Below are 7,608 nucleotides of genomic sequence, written 5' to 3'. Positions count from 1 at the left end.
TTTATATATTATATATGGTTATACGTTTATATATGTTTTTATATGTCTGATTTGCATAGGAATCAATTACACACTGTGTAGATTAGGATGTCACTACCAACTCTCAAATTGTATAATTTTCTCTTGATCCTGACGAACTCCTCAGTCCCTGCCAATGACAAATATACCCATAAATTGATACAGCTACCAATTCTTCACACGGGAGGGATGGTGCAGAAACTGGGAGCATCAAAGATTTTTTTTGGGCCACTTGGTTATAGACCAATTTTGTAGAGTGACTGAGATGATGCTGTCCCATCGACTGTGCTTTTTCCCCTCCACCATTCAACTTTGAAAATATTTGTCTCCCCAGGCCTCAGGGTCACATTCCTCATTGATTCCTATGCAAATCAGAGACCCTATAAAAACAAAGACATTGATTCCAAAATGACATTAACTATTATCCTTGCATTAAGATGGACTCAATGGACCATCCAACATCAGTCTTATTTTTAAGTGTGTACCCCTCTAGTGGTTGTGGACCTAAGCGACCGCTTAGTCCGTTCATGCATTGGGCCGGCCCTGCTCTTCAGACTCACAGCAGCTGTACAGGGAGAAGTTAGATGACAATTCTCCCTTCCAAAAGCATCATCTTATTAATAATAATAATAATAATAATAGCATGTATAGCACTTTTCTCAGTACTCAAAGACACTACATTTCATGGAGAGAACTATAATAGATACATAAAATATAAAATAATTATTTAAAAAAGTAAAACAAAAGCACAGTCAGTAAAAACAATTTAAAAATAGTTAAAATAGATTAAAAGCAAGTTTAAAATTGTTTTGGGAATCGTTTGAAAGAGGAGAGCGTGCTGGATTCTTTGATATGGTTTGGGAGAGTGTTCCAAAGAATGACTGCAGCAGCGGAGAAATCCCAGTCCTCCACAGGTCTGGTGTTTAGTCCTGGTGATGGGGACAAGGAGATTGGCATCAGCTCACATCAGCTCCTTGGGGACAAGGAGATTGGCATCAGCACACACACACCTACTGTGGGTAGGTGTGTGTGTGCTGGAGGAGGAGGTCAGAGAGATAGGAGGGTGCCGTGTTGTTGAGAACGCTTTGTAGGTGGTGAGGAAAATCTTAAACTGAATCCTAAATCGGACTGGGAGCCAGCAGAGGTTTTGGAGGACTGCAGTGATGTGGTGTCTGGAGGGGGTTCAAGTGAGCAAGCGGGCAGCTGAGTTTTGAACATGTTGGAGTCTGTTGGTGGCCCTGAATACAACACTGTTGCAGTAGTCCGTCCTTGAGGTAACAAATGCATGTGTAGCCGGTGTCGGCTGACACACTGGATCTCTGCGTTGTGTTAACAATTGAGACGGACAACTTCTTGTCCACCGGCTCCCCCCTCCCCTCTCTGGAAGAGCTGTACAACACACGCTGTCTCAGGAAGGCCTCCAAGATCTCCAGGGACCCAACCCACCCTGGGTACGAACACTTTACCCGGCTGCCCTCGAAAAGGCGGTTCAGGACCTTGGCCGCAAGGACAAACAGACTGAAGAACAGCTTCTACCACAGGGCCGTCCAGGCCCTGAACACAGCAAAGACCTAGGTTCTGGGCCCTGGACAGTCTGGACGGATTGATGGCAGCTGCTGGACTGAAAAAATCAGGTGTAGTGCTGAGGCACAAATATGTACATTTCAAGCCTGCAAACTGCGACACTTTAAATAAATGTGCAATAACACTATTGTGCAATATGACAACCCTAGTCGTCTATCTGTATAGTATAGTATAGTGGATAGTGTACATAGCCTTTATTTATGTAAACCAGCTCCTTCCCTTCTTGTGATTTTTTTTTTGCTTTCCTAACACCAGGGGAGCCACCCCTCCTAAATTTCGTTGTTTGGTACCTGTACTGTAGCAATGACAATAAAGACCATTCATTCATTCATTCATTCTTGCCGGACAGTAGAGGGGTTTATTCTGTTGCATACACAGACCTGTTGCACACAGAAATAGAATGAGCATTCACAGCATACACTGGCTCTCACGACACACCTCTCCTCATCATGGCTCATTGCCGTCTGCAGAGAATTATAATTATCCCAAACAATAAAACAAACATGACTATTGTAAAATAGTTACAGTACAATAAGATGTGGTCACACAGTAGTTACAGTACAATAAGCTGTGGTCACACAGTAGTTACAATACAGAATCTACCCCTCTCCCCCCAGCGGCAATATTTCACAAGCAAGAAAATGAACATGTGACTAAAATCAGAAACATGATCAAACATCACATAGGCTACATACAAATAAAAAGGAATTACACATACAATGACCAAGAGCACACATACCTGTTGCACACAGAAATAGAATGAGCATTCACAGCATACACTGGCTCTCACGACCAGGGGAGGCTGGTTCATTAGGGGCAATTGGACATTGCCCCACCAAAGGGAGAAGAGAGAGATTTTTTTTCTATGACTTCTAGACAGTGTTGCTTCTGAATATCATAGTCCAATCAGCTAGTGTTCTGTGGAGTATATCATAGTCCAATCAGCTAGTGTTCTGTGGAGTATGTTCCAATCAGCTTCAAGTCCCGCCCCTTTCAGGGCAACTTTCAGTCTACTCGAAGTTGCACTAGGCTGTTCTCGTAGACTTGCATGTAAAATCTATTTTGGTAACTTCAGGCCATTCGGTCGTTTGTCTATGGGGTTTTGGGACATGCACAAAGAATCGTACGTGCTTACGTCATGTCCGGCGTAGCTTTAGACGAGCTAGCCAATTAACCTTCATTTCAGATCACGTTCGTTCACCATGGCAATGGCGGCTAGCCAAACACCGTTCAGCCGTCGTAGCAACCAGGAGAAATTAACAGTAAAGGAATTAGGACCACCCAGACCAAATTTTATTATAAAGCAAGTTTATACAAAGGCAGGGGAAATTGGAAAATCGTATAACCGAGGATTTACGAGGGGTTGACATTGACGCAGTCTTCATAAAACATGCCGTCCACAAGCAGCATGCAGGCCATAAGGTAAGATCAAAAAATATAGTTTGTACCTTCTCCGTAATATAGAACTTTGTAATAATCAAATGTATGCATGCTATGATGAATGGGAAAGGCGCCGGTAAAACTAGTAGGCTTATATAACAATGAGTTGAATTAAAATTAGGGCTTGCCCGAGTAATTGGAGTAGGATATTCCACTATTCATTTGGTAGGTTGCTATGCGAAGCTTCTTTTTTGCAACAAAACTTTGCATTTAATGTATTATGTTACATTATATTAATATGTAGTTACTTAATGTAATGTAGTAACAATACATTTTGTCAGCGAATTACAACTAAGCATTTTTTTTTGATATATGTATTAGGCTAATATATAGAACATGTCTAAAAATGTCTGAGGTTTAATTTGTGAATAGATAGACCTACATATTTATATTCAAGAATAAGCATATCTACCTAAATAGCTCCAAGATATCTAAGTGGTCGGGAGTGACTCATGTGCACAGCCTGTTAAAGCTAAAGTCAACTGTTAACCAGATCCCTCTCTCCTGGAGACCTTAAATCATCGTTAGACTACATTTCAGAAATTACTGTAGATACAATTACAACTACAAGACAGCAGATTGTTCAGCTACATTTTCTTATTTGAAATCTTAACACTGTTGGTCTGTCTGCCTTCAGGGACCAAAGCTCATCTCAAGAGCAGCAGCAAGAAGCCACAGGAACCAGAACATCAAGGAGGGTCTTGGGAGAAGAAGAGAAGCAGAGGCTGTCTAAAGAGGTAGGTCCAAGTTTTGAAACACAGTGTTGGAAAATCACCACCAATCAGAGTTACATTCAGGGATGGGATGGTAGCAGTCTTTATTCAGTGTTGTACTTCCAAAGTGCTTATTTCCACATTTTCTTTCACACCCCATACTTTTGACAGATCTGCGACACAATCCTGGCCCACTCCAAAGAAAGGTTTTCTTTCACCAACCACCTTGTGAGTGCCACGCTGCTCCAAGGAGAGATGTTCCAACAGCACTGCCATGCATTCCCTGTTGAGGCTCTGAACACCACTGTCAAGGCATACCCCATGCTGAACCAGGTGAAGCTCAAGACTGAGCTGTCCCTTGTCTATGAGAGTGCTGAGTTCAAGGGCTGCTCTGGTGCACTGGCACTGTACCAGGTTCTACACAGTTACAACCTCCAGGAGACTTTCTCTGAGACTGTAGCTCTGTTGAACATCCTAATTACTACTCCCATGACAACAGCTGAAGCTGAGAGGTGTTTCTCGACCCTTAAGAGAATCAAGAACTTCCTGCAAAACACAATGGGCCAGGAGCGCCTGAATGCACTGGCCATGCTTTCAATGGAGAGGGAACTAGTCAGGAAGATGCCTGATTTTAATGAGAGGGTCATTGATTGTTTTGCTGCTTTGAAAGAGAGACGAGCTAAATTTCAATACAAGTGAGCAGTATGTATGCCGTCCATATTTTGTAGTATGTAAATAGTTTTATCCATCCATTGCACATTATCAGCCCCTGTGCCACTGCCCTTTATCCTGGATTTGCTGCACCTAAAATAAAATATGTGATAACTGAATACCAATGGCTGTGAGAGTCAATTTATTTAAGCCCGCTGATTTAGGTGAATTTACCCTTGAACGTGTCACCTTAACCATCAACGCAACAATTGCCCCCCCTGAGAGATTTGTCAGGAGCCGCCACTGCTCACAACTCTTGTTGTTTCATTCACTCTTCAATGGCCCTATTCACCATTGAGAATGTTCTGCAAATCAGCGTTGGTCATCAAATTCGTCCGGTTTGAGACTGAAGTCCCAGACCGGTTGCTTTGCATTAGCTTCGCCTGGAGTTTCTCCCGCTCGTCGATCCGGACATGGATACCCAACTCTCCGAGTGTTGTGGCCGCGTCTGCAAGCGTCATGAAGGTCTTCGTTCCGGAATTGAGGTAGATTTTCAGCTTGGCAGGGAAGGGGGATTGAGCTTTGATGTTTTTCTCTTTGAGCAGTTTCATCACGTCTCTTACTTGCTTCCGTTTCTTTTGTGTATCTGAAGTGTAGTCCTGGTCAAATAATATCTTCCCCCCGTTGTATGGCACTCCTCCGCGATGTTTCCAAGCCTCTTGGATGACAGTTTCTTTGATTCTGTAGTCCAGACAGGGGAGGCTGGTTCATTAGGGGCAATTGGACATTGCCCCACCAAAGGGAGAAGAGAGAGATTTTTTTTCTATGACTTCTAGACAGTGTTGCTTCTGAATATCATAGTCCAATCAGCTAGTGTTCTGTGGAGTATATCATAGTCCAATCAGCTAGTGTTCTGTGGAGTATGTTCCAATCAGCTTCAAGTCCCGCCCCTTTCGGGGCAACTTTCAGTCTACTCGAAATTGCACTAGGCTGTTCTCGTAGACTTGCATGTAAAATCTATTTTGGTAACTTCAGGCCATTCGGTCAATTGTCTATGGGGTTTTGGGACATGCACAAAGAATCGTACGTGCTTACGTCATGTCCGGCGTAGCTTCGTTCACCTGCTTTACCATCGCTATGGCGGCTAGTAATGTGATGTAATGGGAAAATCGTATAACCGAGGATTTAGGAGGATTTCTTTCTGTAAACAAATTGAACAAATGGATTAGAAGGAGGCATCTTTTGTTCCCAACTTGAGGATATTACAACTGGACCTATTACCGAAGTCAAACTTCGTTTGTGGTCGCAATCTCCGCACCGGCTGTGTTTAGCCTGCTACTGTTGGTGTTTTGCGAAGCCAGAATACACAAACTCGACCTGAAGGTAAGAGAGTCAGCTAAGATAAAAGCTACTTCAAACATTTAGTAATATCGTCAGCATGGTACGTTTTCTATTGTCGTCTTTTAGCTTGTTTGTTTATGTATTCAGCACACGCACACACACACACGCACACACGCACACACACGCACACACACACACACACACACGCGCACACACACACACACACACACACACACACGCGCGCACACACACACACACACACACACACACACACACTCACACACTCACTAGAGGGGATGAAGAGGTCTGTACAGGGGGGTAGGGGGGATGAAGAGGTCTGTACAGGGGGGTAGAGGGGATAAAGAGGTCTGTACAGGGGGGTAGAGGGGATGAAGAGGTCTGTAGAGGTGGGTAGGGGGGATGAAGAGGTCTGTACAGGGGGGTAGAGGGGATAAAGAGGTCTGTACAGGGGGGTAGAGGGGATGAAGAGGTCTGTACAGGGGGGTAGGGGGGATGAAGAGGTCTGTACAGGGGGGTAGGGGGGATGAGGAGGTATGTAGAGGTGGGTAGGGGGGATGAAGAGGTCTGTACAGGGGGGTAGAGGGGATGAAGAGGTCTGTAGAGGTGGGTAGGGGGGATGAAGAGGTCTGTACAGGGGGGTAGAGGGGATGAAGAGGTCTGTACAGGGGGGTAGAGGGGATGAAGAGGTCTGTACAGGGGGGTAGAGGGGATGGAGAGGTCTGTACAGGGGGGTAGGGGGGATGAGGAGGTATGTACAGGGGGGTAGAGGGGATGAAGAGGTCTGTACAGGGGGGTAGAGGGGATGGAGAGGTCTGTACAGGGGGGTAGGGGGGATGAGGAGGTATGTACAGGGGGGTAGAGGGGATGAAGAGGTCTGTAGAGGAGGGTAGAGGGGATGGAGAGGTCTGTAGAGGTGGGTAGAGGGGATGAAGAGGTCTGTACAGGGGGGTAGAGGGGATGGCGAGGTCTGTACAGGGGGTAGAGGGGATGGAGAGGTCTGTAGAGGTGGGTAGAGGGGATGTAGAGGTGGGTAGAGGTGATGAAGAGGTCTGTAGAGGTGGGTAGAGGGGATGAAGAGGTCTGTACAGGGGGGTAGAGGGGATGAAGAGGTCTGTAGAGGTGGGTAGAGGGGATGAAGAGGTCTGTACAGGGGGGTAGAGGGGATGGCGAGGTCTGTACAGGGGGGTAGAGCTATTCTCATGCTAAAATCGACTGTAAATCCAGATTTTAAAGTTGATATTCTTCCCCGTGGAGCATGCCCCCATAACCTGTGCCCCACCCAAAATGTTTAGCACCAGCCGCCACTGCTCACGACACACCTTCAAGAAGAAATGAACAGCAGCGATTGTGTGAGAGACCACTCGTGCGCACATGGCTAACTGGCTAGCTTAAGCTGAACTAGCTCATTGTTGTAAAGTTCAACAAAAAAACATCCTCGCTGTGAATGCTTACCTCTCGCTGTCAATGCTTACCTCTCCTCATCATGGCTCATTGCCGTCTGAAGAGAATTACCGCGAAGCATAACGGAATAGGAAATGAAAGTAAAGGTGTCAAAGGTCACAACTTAATAAATTAAAAGCTCCCAAAATAAATAATACACAGAAACGATACATACATGAATACCAACAATAAAACATTAGTAAAAAGCAAAAAGGATTCTTGGAGAAATAAAAATTAAATAAACACATCGGTTACACATGGATGATGATCTCTTTTTCCTTCGATCACTGAGACTGCCAATGGCCCCTGGCCTGAGCTAGATTACTCTTCCTGATACTGAAGGGTATACCGCCGTCCACTAGGTGGCAGTATCTCGTTTGTTATGCTTTCCGGCTCAGTC

The sequence above is a fragment of the Nansenia antarctica genome, assembly GCF_963989245.1.
Source record: "Nansenia antarctica genome assembly, chromosome: 9".
Taxonomy (NCBI): Eukaryota; Metazoa; Chordata; class Actinopteri; order Argentiniformes; family Microstomatidae; genus Nansenia; species Nansenia antarctica.
This window is presented reverse-complemented; position numbering follows the sequence as displayed.